The sequence below is a fragment of the Rissa tridactyla genome, chromosome 1 (assembly GCF_028500815.1).
Source record: "Rissa tridactyla isolate bRisTri1 chromosome 1, bRisTri1.patW.cur.20221130, whole genome shotgun sequence".
Taxonomy (NCBI): domain Eukaryota; kingdom Metazoa; phylum Chordata; class Aves; order Charadriiformes; family Laridae; genus Rissa; species Rissa tridactyla.
In genome coordinates, this window is record NC_071466.1 from 123,142,498 (window position 1) to 123,159,661 (window position 17,164).

General features: G+C 46.3%; 1 protein-coding gene across 14 annotated transcripts in view; it reads right to left on the minus strand.

The window, feature by feature from the left end:
• The window catches only part of BBX (BBX high mobility group box domain containing), a 165,508-nt gene extending 149,638 nt beyond the window's left edge, over window positions 1–15,870 (minus strand). For 6 of the 14 annotated variants that reach the window (XM_054190586.1, XM_054190761.1, XM_054190661.1 and 3 more), the window contains exons 1-2: window positions 15,457–15,588; window positions 11,865–11,937 (exon numbers count right to left, since the gene is read on the minus strand). The gene's annotated coding sequence lies outside the window, so the exon portion shown is untranslated. Of the gene's footprint in view, window positions 1–11,864; window positions 11,938–13,504; window positions 13,972–14,765; window positions 14,842–14,876; window positions 14,914–15,139; window positions 15,219–15,456; window positions 15,589–15,727 lie in introns of those variants that run through there. The other 8 variants (XM_054190752.1, XM_054190711.1, XM_054190633.1 and 5 more) reach the window with 8 other exon arrangements.
• Between the last annotated feature and the right edge of the window lie 1,294 nt (window positions 15,871–17,164).

A 17,164-nucleotide genomic window follows, 5' to 3' on the forward strand; every position in this document is an offset into this window, starting at 1 on the left:
TTCCGGTTGTAAAGATATGATTTTCTGGAAGTTCCTGAGTATAAAATTGTTTCAAGAAAAAGACTGGCCTGTCATCCTAAATATGGACCATTGGTGGGATTATTTCACTAAATTGATCCATCTAGCTCACCAAACTAAAGGGAAAAAAGTGAGCTTTAATTACAGTGATGGGACCAAACACCCTCACGCGAAAATAAAAAAAAAAAAAAAAAAAAAATCAACAAACAAACCAAAAAGGACCAAGGGTGTCTCATTCTTCTGACCAAGTGTTACTGATGTAGTTACAGCAATATTTTAAACATGCACTGCTCCTAGCTGGTTTTGCCACAATCGCCATGACTAACGCAGCCAAATTCTGTTCAGCAGCCTCAGTGGAATTGCACAAGCTCACACCAACTCTGAATTCAGACCAAAGTGAATTTTATATCCAAATTTCTCAGCCTGACCAGTAGCCCATTTCAACGTAACCTAGCAGGAAAACACTGCTAAGCACATGCTGAGTAAAAGGCTTCTCTGAGACATCTCAGACAGAGCACCCTCAAAGATACCAATTCTCCTGAAAAAAATCTTGGCTGAAATACTTATTTTCTGAAAGGGAAGAAAGCCTCAACATTTCACATGTCTAAGGGGGGAAAATGCAAGTTAGAACAAGGATAGTTCAATCCTATGGAAATGCAATAACTACAAAATCAGCCGCATTAGTAAGGCATTCTGTTTAAACACTTATGCTAAACAAGAGCTAATTGTTTAAGGGCAGATTCATAAAACATAAATGCTTCAGCAATGAACAGCTTCCATCAGAAAAGTTGCCGAAATATGTAACCACTTTATTTTCTTACTGATCTTGAACCAAATGTATGTGAAAATGAAAATGACGACCCTTTCAGGATGAGTGATTCATCTTTGCCTTGTTCTGTTCTTAAGAAAAAGAGCAGGTAATACTCAGTAATTTTCCCCATTTCAATTTTTTAAGGAAAGTTTTCTTTTTAAAAATTGACTGTTTTAAACATTTGTGACCTACAATAGCATTCTGACCTTTGTTTCGATTTTCTTCCATTTTCTATTTAGCTTTCTAATCTTATCTTTTTATATTTAGTTATACAAGATCACAATAACTGTTGAGACTTTGAATACCCTACACATTGATATGAAAGAATATGGAAAAACAGGACAAAGACAGGATCACGAAACCTATGTTTGCGCTGGGGAGAGAAGGCCATAAAAAACTTCTTGAAGTGTGTAACGCCTCCTTCAGTGGGCAGGGACAAAATTGCACTATATGAGTAGTTTGTATAACTGTGCCACCAGGCCTCAGGCACACTCTACGTTTCTGAGCACAACCCTTCTACTACCAGAGGTCTAACTCCACATTCCTTAACGTGGAGACACTGCTACAGAGTTCTCCTGCTGCTGAAAAATGATGTGGAGCTGCAGAGTCAATACATGTTATCAAGCTCTTTTGGCTCTGCCCAGATGCTATTAATATTTTGGTAGGGTGGGGGTTAGAATTCTTTACCCATGTTAGCCCACTGAGTTTCTATGAGATATTTACCTGGGGTTTTTTTTTTCCCCTCCTCATTCTTTCTTCATCTAATACATTAGTAATACATTCAGCATCCAGTAACCAACTTGGTTTCTGGACACCAGTGGTGCTAGATTCCTTCCTAGAAGCTGTGACGTTCCCCCCCTCAACCATTAAGGTCACAGTCACATGCCACAGTTTAGGGGAAAGTTTGCAACAACAATTTTAAAATAACTTAATTTTTTTTGACTGTTAAGTACTTAATATGTGTAAACAGACAGGTATCTGTTGACCTATATCTGCTAGAAGCTACAGAGAGGTCTAGCTCCCACAAAAAAAAAAAAGTTACTACAGCCACAGTACCACTTACTGAGCTACTCCACACTCCTTAACGGTGGAAGATACTGCCTACGGCATCTGTTATTAGAAATAGAAAGTTTGGATAATAGATACTGAAGTGATCTGAGAAAATATATTCAAGTTTAACAAAAACAAATTAATCCTTTCTGAACAAAGAAATCAGAACAAAATTTCAATCAGATGTTATTGATACTACATGTATTTTAATTTTAAAAAATCCTAATTTTAATTTAAATTATGACGAAACAATGTTAAATTCTACTGTAATATTATATAACTTAATTTATATAAAATTAAAATAAATGGCAAACGTTTGATGCCAAAACTGTGAACAAAGTTCAAATACTGAACAGGTGAGTCTTCACTGAAGGACCAGGAACAAGTATTAAGGTTTAGAACCTCAAAGTAGTACCTTCCACTGCATTTGCAGAGAAAAAGTCTTTGCTCCAAAAGTCACTTAGTAGAGTTTCGTGTAAAGTTGAGAAATTAATTGGGAATTGAGAAAGCAAGATCACTTGTTTTCCTTCTCATCTGAGAAATCAAAGCAGAGAAGTTTGAGTTCTACTAGTTCTAAAAGCTTGTGTTCAGTTACAACAGAATTGGTTACCTTAGTAGGAATAATACTTTACTTACATTTTAAGTGTAAACTCCGTTTGCAATAGCTGGTGTGTACATGCGTGTTCGTGCATGAGTGTGGCTTTATTAAATAGGGCATTCTTAAAGGCCACATCTAAAAAACATAATTTCTCATGTCCTAAATCAAAACTTTCTTAACAGTTGCAATCTAAATAAATGCATGGAAGCCATGCAATCACTTAGAAAGTGTGCAGGCATACAGTGCATCCTCTGAACTAACAGAAAAAGTAGCACCAAATTTAGTGTAAAGACTATATTTAGCAACATATTTTAATGGTTGTCTACCAATAGAGATTGCTTCTGAGAAAACAAATACAAAAATACCAAAGCAAAATGAGATTAAAAGTGCCAATTTAAAACAAGTGTTTATTGGCCAAAAATCATGATTTAAATCAATTCCACAGGTGTAACTGGAATGTCCAGGCAGCAGACACATAAGCCCACGTACAGAGGGGCTCACAAGGGCCAGTAGCAGGAGGTGTAAAAACCTCCCTGCTCTCACTGTGCCTGCCCCCACTCTCTCCTTCAGCCCTGTTCAATCTCTCCAAAGCCTGTTAGTGCTCCACAAAACACCATCCCCCACTCACAAAGATATTTATTTTTTTTTTCTCCAGGATCCTTGAATAAGGGAACACATACTGTCCTCACTGGAAAACCTGAACCTTGCCCTTCTCTCCTGTGACCGATTGCACGGGGATGTCTGCGATGACTGCCACACCTCCTGCGTCCACAAGTGAAGAGTAACAGTAGACTTCAAATGCAGGCCTGTGGGTCCATCCAGGAAAGCAAGACTGCACCCAGAAACTAGATCACCCGTGGCACAGAAACCAGGATGACAATTCTTAGGCCAAACACAGCAGCTGGCCAGTTTCCTCAGGTGCTTCCCTCCCTGCGCTCCAGCATCCTTTCACTCACCCAGGCCCCATCGCCACAGCGAAACAGAAAGCTCGACAGGGACATCCTCGAGAGTCCACTTCACCAATATAAATAAATAATCCGCTTCCTCTAGACATGTCTCTCAGGAGGGCAGGATCTTCCTTTGCCAATTAAAAACCAGGAAGACTTTGCAGGCATGCAGGCCCAAAGCTTTGTTTGGAGCTTCCACCTGAACAACGGGCCGGCCCTGAGTAACAGCAAACTGAACAAAGATTCCAAAACCTGCAACTAAGCATCCAGATCTCTTCCCCAGCATCCTCCGAAGGAAACCGATGGTCTGAACTGTGGTGGGGCCCCTCACGGTGTAATATTTTTGCCTGTGTCACTTTTATCCGTAGACTTTATTTACTTTCTGCTGCTTTGGTACACAATGCTGAGGTGAGACAGATGAGCACAAGCAAGCACATACAAGGGATGGTAGTAAATCAGTATTTTCCTTGCAAGAGAAACACTTAAAAGATAATTTTCCACTCACACACAGGCAATTCTCTCTCATATTAATGAGAATTGGACACATTCAACCAATCATCATACTTAGCTATCCATAACTTACTTCCCTTATTTAAGGTTTTCCATACTGAGAAATAAAGTCAAAAACTTCCTCCCCTTGCTCAAGTTCTGACACTTGTGTTCTTTATTTAGTCCAACAGTTTATAAAGAATGGCACTGGAGCTTCTGCTTATTCTTTCAGCACTGGAACCCATTTTTAATAAATAGAATAGAGGAAGTAAATTGTGAATAGTCATTTGCATTAATGCATTTGCTACTAGTTTTGTCATTCTTCATTTTGCAGACACCAAATTTCCCCCTCTGAACACCTCTGTTTCTCCAAAAGCAGCTGGAAATTAATGATGCTATTTTTATTTTCTTATTAATTTGTATGCCATAGCTCTAATCAGTGCTGGATCATGCTGCAATTTTGCGTACTTGTTTCAAAATATATTATGAGCACTTGATGACTGCTGTTTAACACAATGTATGAAAGAGTATCTCAAACAAATTAAAGGGAAGAAATACAAATACAGACACTTTACTTAAGTAAGACAAAAAATTACAGACGTATTCAAACAAGAGGTAAACCCTGAAACTCACAAGTTTGTGGCACGGAGCACTCACTGATTAGAGCTGAGGTAGGCAGGAAGTCTGCATTATTCAACATGAAACAGGGATATAAAGAAGCCTTCTGCAAAGAGAAAGAAAATCTGAAGCTAGACTTACCAATGAAGTTGAAGTAATAACGCTACTTCTTTCCAAATCTATCATCTCCGACCATTGATTTGCAGCACATCAGAATGCTTTCTTTGGCTGGCCATATAAACAACTTGGGAAGCAAACGTACTCAAACAAAATGGCACACACGCCAAGCGACATACCATCTACCAAATGACATTCCCACACTTTATGTTCTTCCACCCTCTTCTCATTTATGGGAACCCTGCATATTCCAGCAATGTCTCTACTCCTAACCCTTCCTGCATTGCTCATCATCAGATCAAGGACTGCCTATAAGCTTGTGCACTCATCACCAAGTACAACTGAGCACGACCCCGACAGGACTATCAGCGCATCAATAATTAAGAATAATGTGAAATCTGCAGCTTTCCTGAGGAATTACAGGCCACCAGCAACTTCAGGCAGCAGATCTGCAAAGGGGTGCACATTGCTGATGCAGCTCTGGTTCTGTTTTTTTGTTCAGGAATCCAACTGCACAGTTACAGCTACAGGACTGAGCTCTTCAGTAGTTAGGACAAGATACGTTGATGTTCCTGTACTTCACCCCGTAAGTAATAAAAAAAATAATATAAAAAAAATCAGCATGATGTTGCTAACTGTAGATCACTGTAGGCACGATGTGGCTGAAGACCACTTGTGGAAAGCAAATCAAAACATGGCCGGCCACAAAAATGCCTTTTTCATCAAACTGGCAAAAAGAGAGCAACTTACTCCCAACTTTCACAGACAGATTTTAATGCAGAACATCACAATGTTTCAAATCCACTGACTTTCATGGAGTTACTTCACAGTGAAGAGGCTGAAATAAGACCAAAAAAAAAAATAAAAAAAATCAAGTTCCCCCTCACTCCTTCCATTCTCTCCCCAGGTTTTCTTTATCCAGCTTCATCTCCAAATCTCTCGTGATATCTTTCTCTTAAATATTGCTTTGACAACCACAAAATAACGCATTCTCTCACATACACAAACAAAAACCTAGGATTATTAGCTTCATAAAAGAACACAGAGACTGAAAAGCGAAGACTTACTATTCTACTGCAAGAGATACAATCCTAACTATTATCGTGTGACATGCATTACCCACCGCCACTGCTGGGTAACTCTTGATTGTGCAGGACATGGGTACAAATGAAATATATATTAAAAAAAAAAAAGAAAAAGACAACCTCTGACGAGGCATATGTTTAAAACCCCTTACGAAGCTGGCAGAAAAAAAACATACTGGGAAAAGAACTGAAAGGTATAGGTTGAAAGCCATCAACCCAACAGCAGTTAAGTACTGCCCGGCACACGCAGCAGTAGGGTGTAGTCACCAACCCAACCCAGCCCACCAGAGGCCCAGGACCAGGTTTAAGCTTTCCTCACTTGAACCCTGCCACAGGCCAGTACAGCTCTCATCAACAGCACCAAGGAGCAGGACTTTTGCACGCATGCTTGGGCCTGCCAAGGGGAACGCTGGATTCCAGAAGAGCAGAACGAAGCCCCTCCTGAGAGCGTGCATGGCCAAAATCTTCCTGTTGATACACCTGTGTAAGAGGAGAGTATCCCCACAGCCACCAGGCACAAAGTTAGTGTGGATTCACAATGTCTCAAAGCAGACTCCTCAACGATTTGCTACACACTATTACCTTTCAGAAAGAATAATAAAAATACAAACTAAACAAAACACACCAAACAGGCAGAAGGAAGACACACATTCCCACTTTCTCTCAGCAACGGAAGGTGTAGACAGGACTTAAGCTTCTTGTCAAGAGAACTTCCACTTGAATTAAGCTCCATAGATCCCACAGTGTGCAAGTCCCCAGAATTATTTTTATTTTTGCTCAATGAGGCTCTCTGTGACAATAAGGGTCAATAAAATGCTACTTCTTATTTTCAGTGATGGCTACATTTTAAAAAATCTCTTATATCGAAAAACCCACATGGAAGATTTCCGACCATAAAAATTCCATGCTTCCTAAGCAACTGATTTTCTTAGTGTAGTCTCATAAAATCCTGTTAACTTTCCTTCCCCTCCCTAAAAATTGAAATTTTGTTGTACTAGCTTTCTTTGTACTCAGATATGCCTGAAGCTAGTTTATTTTTGCATGCTGAATTGTCCATGCTCATAAGGACTTGCTATTACATTATGCATTTGTGTGCTATAAAGGAAAAGGCAAGAACACTGAAAAGTGTCAAAACCATGCTTTTCCTCTTTGTTGATTCATCTTCTATGTAATCAAATTTATAAATATTAAAAATAATAAAAAGCTGCTATCATTGTGAGAATATCACAATTAGGTGTACACTCAGGCATTAAGTAAAGTATGCTTTATTCCTCAAATACAGCTCCGATTTTAAAATCAAAGCCAACTCATTCTCAGTAACAAAACACCAGTAATCAGCAAATCTGAGAATCTCACAGGATGAAGTACATTTATCAGGTCTGGAAGTTCAAATTAGTAAGTTACCCTATTTATCACAATACTGCCAGAGTGCCAAAGTAGCTGCTTCTGTCAATTCCGTGTTTCATATGAAAACTAGTTGTGATTTCACATTAGATTATGAATATGAAAAATAATTTAATTGTAAAGGAATTTTTCACATGTACGCATATATTAACAACATTGCTATGAAAACCAGTAACTTACTTCATAAAGTTAATACAAGTTAGTATTAAATAAGTAGTGTAATATACACAGCAGCCTAAATACAATGTTTAGTGACAAAAAATCTTAAGTAAGCTCTCCTCCTACTTTAGACTCTCCTGTCAATAAATATAACTGAACTGAAAGTCAGCAACTTCACACTATTCTGAAGGTGTTTGTTTTTTTTTTTCCTTTTTAAAGCAGCATTATGAATGAAAGTTGAGTATTAGCAAAAGATGCCTAACTGGCACAGAATTCAGTGAGACTACTCACATGTCAAGAAAGGCATTTACCAGGAAAGCTTCAGAGCAGTAGCACACACCAAGGGAACGGACACAAAATTAAGGAGTAAGATGCGGATTTTTATTCCATTCCGTGCTAATGCTTAACCAGCTAAGTGACTGCAGGCAAGGCTATGCTCCTTCAGTGCTTTGTATCTCAGATGCCTAAAACACGGATAAAAATGACTGTTCCTTGTTTTGAGGTGTGTGATTACAATATGGCTTATGTACTTCACCAGACAGGACACAAGCACATGAATAAGGCAATGCCTACAACTGCCAATTATTAATTTCATTATTATTGAGAGATTAACATATGGGGTTTGGTTTTTTTCCTTTTTTTCCAAGCAATGCAATCTAACAGCAGCCCATCAAACCATTCTTAAAAGTTAGAGCAATTCTTATGCTGGTTCAGGTCTTACCCCTTCTGAAACTGTCAAGAAGGGTAAGAGCTGTAGGAGGCATCTGTGAAATTCACACGTCCACTAGCACCAGGCGGCTGTCAGACAGAAACACTTTATCACTACTGATCTTAAAAAAAAATAAAATAAAATAATAAAAAGGAAGTAAGTCCTAATAATCTTTTGACATAAAACAGAATGAAAAAGCTTCTGACAATGATACCCCAGGAAAGAAGGGAAACATGGTAGAAAGAAAAGAATGAAAATTAAGAATACAGAAGTCAGAAAGTTGACTTTCCTGTTTCTTCTCAAGAATATTCTGAAACACAAACAACTACTGTTTCAACCCAGTTTTACAGACTCCTAAGTAATAAAGAAAATATAAATTATTAAGGCTACAGTAAGGTAAAACACTATCCATACTGCTTTAAAACAAACTTAATTCACTCAGGAAAAACATTCCAATATATGGGTGCCGTATGATTTAATGATACAGCGAAGTACTGCTAGTCTCCATTTGCAGGTGTCAAAGGGACACATGGCTGTGTTTCCAAGAGTAAACTCTGACCCTGGAAGCCAGTGCTGGGCCACAGCAGTGCCACTGACTCCACCAGCAGCTGCGGCTGGCCATCCCCACAGCAGGGCACAGGCAGTCCAACTTGGCTCCAAAATTTGGAAAGTGGGCTCTGCTTTTGACTACATCACCTGCCAGAGCTCACAGAGACAACCTGCGACACACTCAGAAAGCAAAAACAGAGTTTCAGTTCAGTTCCAACTGAAATTTACAGTACCTTCCTCCACGAAGGAACCACCTTCAGAAGAAGTGCCTGAACACTACATGTGCCACATACTGTCAAAAGAGAGGCAGTGTTTCACCTCCCAGGTGCCCAGATTTTACTGCAAGTGGGTTTACAACAATCACAGGATGGCAGAGCCCTGCATGCTGCAGGTCTCGTCTACTTCACCTGCACCTCCCCACCACTACATGCAGTGGAAGCGTAACTCTCCCCAGCTAGCTTGGTCAAAATTTCCTGTCTTCATGCCACCCTGCTACCACCTCTATGCCAGAAGACTGTCCTTGCCTAATGCCACGGTGACTGAGCTTCAGAGACACTGCGCACCCTCAGCCTGCAGACCACGAGCAGCAGCAACCTGGAAGAACTTTAAGCTCTGAAGGTGAGCAATTGTATCAGTGAATTTAACAAGACTTGTCATCTGCTTAAAGATATTCACGTGCTTACAGGATCGCAAGCTATGGAACCACTAATTTACAAAGTGTATTAAGATCATTCTGGATGAACAGGGAAAATGTTAGCTATAAAATAACTGCACAATTACCTCTGATATTTTATGTGGAAAACTGACATTTAATATCTTTAATTATTCACACAACAGCTATGAAAGAGAAAGGTTTTCTTCCTTGAATGGGAAAATAAACATGGACAAATTCCTCTCACCATCGCTCCTACACTCCTTTCCTACATAAACCTCCTGATGAAATCACTGGAAGTTTTGCAGGTAACGGGTCTACAGCAAGCAGCCCCCAAAAAATTCAAAAGCATCAAGGGCAAGCTTCTTAAATATTCTGTGTTTACCTCAACACAGAAACCAGTTACGTTTCTGCTGAACTATGTGTCTGCTTGAAATGGTTTCTCAGCTTGCTGTGTGAAGAGGAACAGCAGTATGCAACAAACTTTTGAGACCGTGGGCCAATTTTTGAAACACTCACAGGGTCCTTTGCTAAGCAGCTCATCTCCTCTTAGCTTGTGACGCACCGACCCTGCACCCAGCACTTGTTAACCAAGACCAGAACCCAGGTGTCTCTCCTGTACCTCAAGACTGAATTACTAAACTCCATTCATAAATGGTTACTTTGCTGAGAAATGTATAATAAAAGAAATCTTCACTTTTACCAAAATAAAAGCTGCCCTAAAGTAATGGAAGTTTCTAGTCATGGACAAATCTAATGAAATCTCTATTCTCCCCTTAACTAGGCACACTATTATCTTTTTTTTAAGCTACTAGGAAATTTATTTCTCTGCTTTTTCTAAAGCTTCTATTATGCCTTTTTCCTCAAAAAGATATCCTACCCTTCTATTCTTTGCAATTTGTTCACAACAGTTCAACATCAGGTAATACCTACATTTAGCACTATGCACAACATTATGATCACTATTTCATTTCTAGGACCAAATTTCCATGCATCCAGAAGACTTCCTCACATAAAACTAAAACCAGACAACGACTGAAGGTACTACCTGAAGCAAGGTCCCTAAGCTATTCTTATTCAGTACCCTTTACTATTTCTCCAAATAAAGAAAAAGTCCTTGGCACTTACAGGACTCTTATCTGACTCTTACCTGAAGACACAGAAAGTTCAGAAATCAGTGCATTTGTATTCAGCTCTGAACAACAGTTTGAACTCTATCTGCCAGTTTTTGAATTTCCCAATACATTTTTACTTTGTAAAAATTGTTGCACCAATTACTCTACACAGAACACGATCCTTGTCAGTAATGCTATAAAACTGAAAGCAATATTCTCCTATGTAACTAGTCTGTCATAAAGAATTTCAGTAATTTTACTTTGTGTTTGTGCTCCCAGACCTACACATACCAATCTCACTGCCCACAAAATCTGAAAAACTGAAATTTGGGTGTAATTCTACAGGAACTGGGGAACAGACAGAATGCTTCCTTTGAACCTTCTCCCCACAGTGGTTATCCCAGCCTTAACACTAGTTTTGTGGTCATAGTATCACACTGAGACAGCTGCTCCCAGCAGCCCCCTTCAAGACAGCGTGTTTGGGACCATCATTTATTCTGTGTCTGCTATATGATGCCTGGAAAAGGTCAAGAGTATGTTATTAATCACTCACATTTATGAATACTACGCTTACCCCAAATACATGTCTTGTCTTGTTTTTAATTACATACACAATAGTACCATAAAAAAAAAATACTACCACCCACTTCCCCATTTTGGGCCAAATGCAGTTCGGTGCCACCATGGGTGATTGTATGAGAAGCGCCCCAAGTGCCACTCATTTCATGCCATTTATGAATGTGACCCCACAAATTTAGAACCTCTTCTTTAAACTACCACTTCTACTTCAGCTTAAAAGACATCAAACCCCTCAAAAGGTGTCAAAACTTTTCCCAGCATACAGATTAAAAAAAAAAAACAAAACAGATTGTGTACCTGAAAACTTAGGAATACCAGTAAATTAGTCACTAAGATTCATCTTTCAAATTGATAGGTACCTGCATTAATCAATGCCAAAAGAAAGAACAGTAACACAGAAAGAGCATGGATGGAATTCTAATTAGCTCTCAGTTTATGTGTTAAAACTGAACCAACTCCTGTTGCAGTAGTGTTACAGTTCTGCTAAAACTTCTCACTGAATTCTTGACCTTCAGAGATTTCTAATTACCTATTCTGTTTACATTTTCATATTTTTCCTACCACTGAATTTTAAAAGGACTTTACATTCTCATTAAGTTCTTGACCTGTGTGCTGTACTTTGCATATTCTAATGTTACTTTGTTTTAAAACTTTTGCCCTAAGTCAACCAGCTGACTACCTTTACAAAACAAGGTTTAAGAAGAAAAAAAAAAAAAAACAAGAAGAAAGAAAAGTGAGGAGAGATCTGAATATGCACAGCCTTTTAATTCTCAGGTTATTCAGACCCACCCCTACATACAAACTTTGTAATCTAGCAGTTGCCATGAGCACCCAGAGAAGACATGTTTTCTGAGGCGCTAAAACCTGAACAAGCATCTTCCACATAAAAAGTGGCAGCACAAGGACCTCTGTCTTATCAACAACAACTGAGTTCTTTATCCGTGTGTACAGTTTACATACTTACCCAGGAAGGCAAATGGAAATTACCGACAGACGAAGATGAAGCTGTCTCAAAGCCTTTGTCATGTGATAGTGACCTATAAAGTATCAAATAAAGGCACATCATCAGCACACCATGATTTTACAATATTGCAACTCACCACAACGCCAACAAGAGGAGAGATCCCAAAACTTGAAACTTGATTCCTCCTCACCCCCACCCCAGGTAAGTTGTCCCTAAAACAAGATGCCAGTCTCAGGAAATCGTAAGGAACAAACAAAAGATGCACGGTGTCTTTAAAGGGCGTTAGGACTGGGCAAACGGAGCAAATCATTTGAGTGTGCATCAGCAGAGTGGGTTATTTTTCCTCTGTGTCTCTGGTACACACGAATGCATGTTTACACGCACACACAGACACATATACGTACACAGGGATGCATCACGTAATTATTTACATGCACACACAGAGAAACCCGCATGCATCACCAAAATAAAAAAGCAGAAAGTTGACCACCATCTGCAAGGAGGCATACATAACAATAACCCCCGGGAACTTACACAAGTGAGCGATCAATCCCCGCGCGTGGATAAACCAAACAACGCAAAATTAACAACAAGCCATAAGCCGCCAGGCTGCAGGTACGAGATCCACCCGGGGAGACAAGACAGACAGACAGAGGGACGGACGGAGGGGAGGCTGCAACGCTGTAACACAGTTTCAGGTAATGCCCGTTCGTTCCCCTTCCCGGCAGAGCCCAGCCCGGAGTCCTGCGACCGCCCAGCCGGCCCCTCCGCCACCGCAGCCCGCGGGGAGAGCGGCGAGACCCCCGGCCGCCGCGGCGGATGGGGAAGGGGCGGAGGGGAAAGGGGGGGAAACGTCGTTCGCAGCCGCCGCCCACCCCCGCCCGTGCAAAGTGTAGGGCCACCGGAATCCGGGCTCCGGGGTGGGGTGGAAAGAAAAGGTATTAAATATGGAGAAAGACCGCCGTGACCCAGGGTTTTCCCGTCTCCCCCGCGCCCCCCCGGTCACCATCAAGTTTGCATCTTAGTTACAAAATGTCGATCTTGAAGGCTGACAAGACACAGGGAGGTGGGGGGGGTGGGGGGGGAGAGAGAGAGAGAGAGAGTATGAGTGAGTGTGTGTGAGAGAGAGAGAGAGAGAAGAGAGAGTCCATCTTGCTTTGAGGGGGGAGGAGAGGAGCAATAATGCAGCGCATAAATCTCACCCTCCCGGGGGAAAAGTCTGCACAACACCTTTGGGGGCGGGCGGGCGAGCAGGGAAGGGGCGGCGGGGCGGGGAGGGGGCGCGGGGGGCTCCCCGGCCCTCCCAGCTGCCCTCCCAGGCGGGATCTGGCGAGGCAGGCTGGCAGCAAACACCTCCCTGCTGCTCCCCTCCTCCTCCCCGCGGGCCCGGGCGATGATCCCGCTGCTGCCGCCGCCGCTGCTGCCACCGGGGAGGAGGTGCCGCCGCCGCCGGGAGAACCACATGGAGACCGACACCCCGTCCCTGCCCCGGCGGCCGGACCGGGTCCCCTCCGCCGCCCCGCCGGGCTGCGGGACTTGGACGTGTCACCGGCAGGACGGGCAATGGTTTCGGCGCCCCAGGCCCGAGTGACCACCGACCGCCGGCCTGGCGGCGCCCCGGCCTCCCCGCACACACTCACCTCCGTAATAAAAAAGAAGAAAAAAAAAAAAGAAAACTTTTAACCGCGGGCCTCCCCCGGAAAAAAAAAAAAACACAAACCAAACAAAAAACAAAACACCAAAACCAACAAAAGTGGCGAATCCGCCCCGCACACGGTTAAAGCCCCGCGGCCCCCCGGCTCGGCTGGCGACGAGCGGGGGAGACCCGGGCACGGTCCTTCCCCGCCCCGGCGGGGAGGGAGAGAGGGAGGAGGCAGGCAGGCAGCAGGCAGGCAGCAGGCAGGGAGGGGGCGGGCAACCGCCTGCCGGTGCCTCTCGCCCCACCGCCGTACATGTCGCCTCGGCGGCTCTCGCATCGCTTCGTTTTACCTTCCTCATTCAGGGGCGGCGGGCTGCCACCGGTATTTCTAACGCAAACCTGCTGCCGTGCGGCGCCCGGGATTAACGCGATTGCCTCCCTTTCCCCTGCCTGCCTGCCTGCCTTCCCCGTCCTCCTCCTCCTCCTAAACCTACACTGGATCGGCTCTCCTCACAGCCATGCAAGTTTCATACATTGCAAATAAACCCGAGAGGAGGAAGAGCGAAGCGGCTGGCGGAGGGGGGGGGGGGGGGAGGAGGAGGAGGAGGAGGGCTGCTTTCTGTAATTTACCAGCGACCCGATCTCGCAGCAGCAAATAACAGCCGAGCACCCATCCGGCTCCCGGCGGCGGAGAGAGAACCCCCCCGAGGCGGCCGCCCCCTCCCCGGGGCGGCCCCCTCCAAGTTTTCTGTCATCGCGACCACCCAATGTCACAACTTACCTTCAGAAATAGGACTTCGCGCGGCCGAGGCCTGCCGCCGTCTCCCCCCCCCCCCCCGCCCCCGGCCCCCGCCCGCCTGCCTCCCTCCCTCCCTTTTTCCCTCTCCACCTTAAACTTATTGACACAACATAATCCCACATCCACGCGAAAAACCCCGGCAGGGCCGCCCGCCCCCGCACACTCACACCCCTCCTCCCCACGGCTGCCCACCGGGGCCGCCGCCGCCCCGGGTGCATCGCCGATGACTACCGGAAAACGCACAGCCCAACTCTCCGGCCGAGCCCGGCCGCTGTTGTTGTCGGGGTCGGCGCCGGGGTTTTTCCTCCCGCTTCCCTCCCCCCCCCCGCCACCATCCTCCCCAACCCGTGCAGCCACCGGATCGGCCCCCTCGCCCTCCATGGTTTTATATGCACCCCCCCTTCTCCCGCCCCGTTCTCCCGGCGGCGGCGCCGAGCCCCCCCAGGCCGGCGGCAACCCATACCGATCGGCGCACTCTCCCCCCCGCGCCTCGCCTCGCCGCCCCTCGGGATGAAGTTTCGTTTCTGCCTGCCGCGATTTCCCTGTCAAAGTCGCCCCCCCCGGAGGCACACACCGAGCGGCGGCCGATGGCTATCCCTCCTCCTCCTCGCCCTCCTTCCCCTTCCTCCCTCCGTCGCGGCCGCCGCTGCTCTTGCCTCTCTCTCTCTGTGGCGGCGAGAGGTGCCTGGTTTCAAACGCAGCCTGGCACTGGCTGGCCTACCCCCGCCGCCGCCTTCTTCGTTATTTTTTTTTTTAATTATTTTTTTTTAAATACACGGCGCTGTACTGCAATTCACCTCGCCCCCCAACCCCCTTCGGTAAAACACGCCCGCTCACCCCTGTCCTCCCGGCCGGGCAGCGGGCTGGCGGCACCAAACCCACCCGGTTCTCCCCTGCCCAAACTTTCAAACGAAGGCAGGGCTGCCAAGAGGGAGGAAAAGTGACGGGGAGCGGCGGCAGCCGCCGTGCAGGGCAGGGGAAGCTCCGCGTCTCCCTTCCCGTCCGCCGCCGACGCGGAGGGGGCCCGGGGGCTGCTGCCCCGCCGCTGAGGGGAAAGTGTGGGGCGAGGGCACCCCCTCTCCCCTGCCCGCCGCTGCCCGTCTCCGCCCGCCTCCCTGCCCTCCGCCGAGGGGCGGCGAGCGCCGCGCACTCACCTCGGCGGGCCCGGCGGGCGGGCGGGTAGGGCGCCGCTGGGCCGGAGCGAGGCGCGGCGCGGCGCGGAGCCCCTCCGCCTCGGCGCCCGCGGAACGCGGCTCCACACAGAGCCATGCAACCCCGGGCAGCGCCACAACACTCCCCGCGATATAAGGCGGCCCGCCATTGGCCGGTGCGTTGAGGGACGTGTTGGCCAGCCACTCAGCGGCGCCGTTACACCCGCGGCCCGCCGGGGAGCCGCTGGCGCACACACTCCCCGCACACACTCACACAAAGATCGTCGCGCTGCTCCTCGCTGGGCTGGAGGGGCTGGTGGCGGCGGGTGGCGGAGCGGGGCAGGTAGCGGGGGGCCGCCGGCGCCGAGGGGAGCCGCGGAGCCGTGCCGGCCACAGCGCCGGCAGCCGCTGTCCATTGGCCGCCCGGGCTGGGCTGCGAGAGTAAACTACGCCTGCCCCGGGCAGCGCCGCGGGGTAACGGTGGCGGCGGGGTGCGGGCGGCGGGCACGGCCCGGCCCGGCCCCGGCCGGTCCCCGGCCGACCCTCCGCGCTGCCCCCCGCTAACTTACTCTGCCGAGTTGGGCGGCTTTCATTCAGAGGCCGAAACGCCAGCGAGCGGAGAAGTTGAGGGAGGCGGCAGCGCATCGGGGAGTAAACACGGGAAGCCAAGCCCCGGGGCGGGCGGGGGGGGCCCAGGCCGGCGGTCGCCCCCTGATCCGGGCCCGGAGGGTTTCGAGCAGCGGCGCCGCAGGGGGATGCGGCTGAGCCCCGGCGGTGCCCCGCCGCCCTGCTAATAATCCTGGCCCAAAGGTGGCGGAGAGGCCCTGGGCGGCCCAGCATCGACAGCGGAGCCGTCTTCACATCGCTCTCCACGGGGGCTGCGGGCACTCGCTGGGCGCAAGTAGAAGTGTAAGGTTGGCGTCCTTGCCAGGCTCCGGTGTCCTGCCCGGCTGTCTGCTCTGCACCTCACGTCGGTTACCGGCCGCCGGGGTGTGAAGTTCATCTGGGATATTTGTGTGACTCGCAGGCTGGTGGGGACAAAGCGACAGCGTGAGGCCAGCGGCTTTTGGGTGGCTGCGTGGCGATTGTGCTGACGGGTGTCGGAAAAGCCCCGTGGAAACATAGTCTAACTTTCTTTGGAAAAGCTCCTTTCTCCTGCGGGAATCAAACGTGGCATGAAAGCATACTGTGTACACTGACCCGACGTATTAGCGTTCACAAGGATTTGAACATAACACGAGAACTTCATGTATTTTAGGAGTAGAACACATGGTATTTATTCTTACACATGGTATTTATTCTTATTAATTTTTGTGCGGCATTGTCTCCAGGTGGGACTTCCAGTCAGCAGTTGGCATATTTAAAAAAAAAAACAATAAAATATCAGAAACAATATTAGTAATAATAACAACGGAAACCGAAGTGCCCTTGTTTTTTTTCAGTAAAAAAGCAACGTTTGTGCTTCACAATGGCTTGACATAGCCACCACTCCAAGGGTGTTGCAGAGTTTTTTCCGTATGTTCTCTGTCCTGAGCTGTTTTCCATTGTGGTGTAGTTGATTTCAGCATCTTCCCATTGCTTCCCTACTCTTCTTTCATTCCCCTCTCCCCCCATTTTTCTTTACAGCACAATTATGTTAAATAACTGTGAAATAATATTTCTTATGTTTGAATAAAATGGTGGGGTGAAGTACAAGCTGATTTTAGAAAAT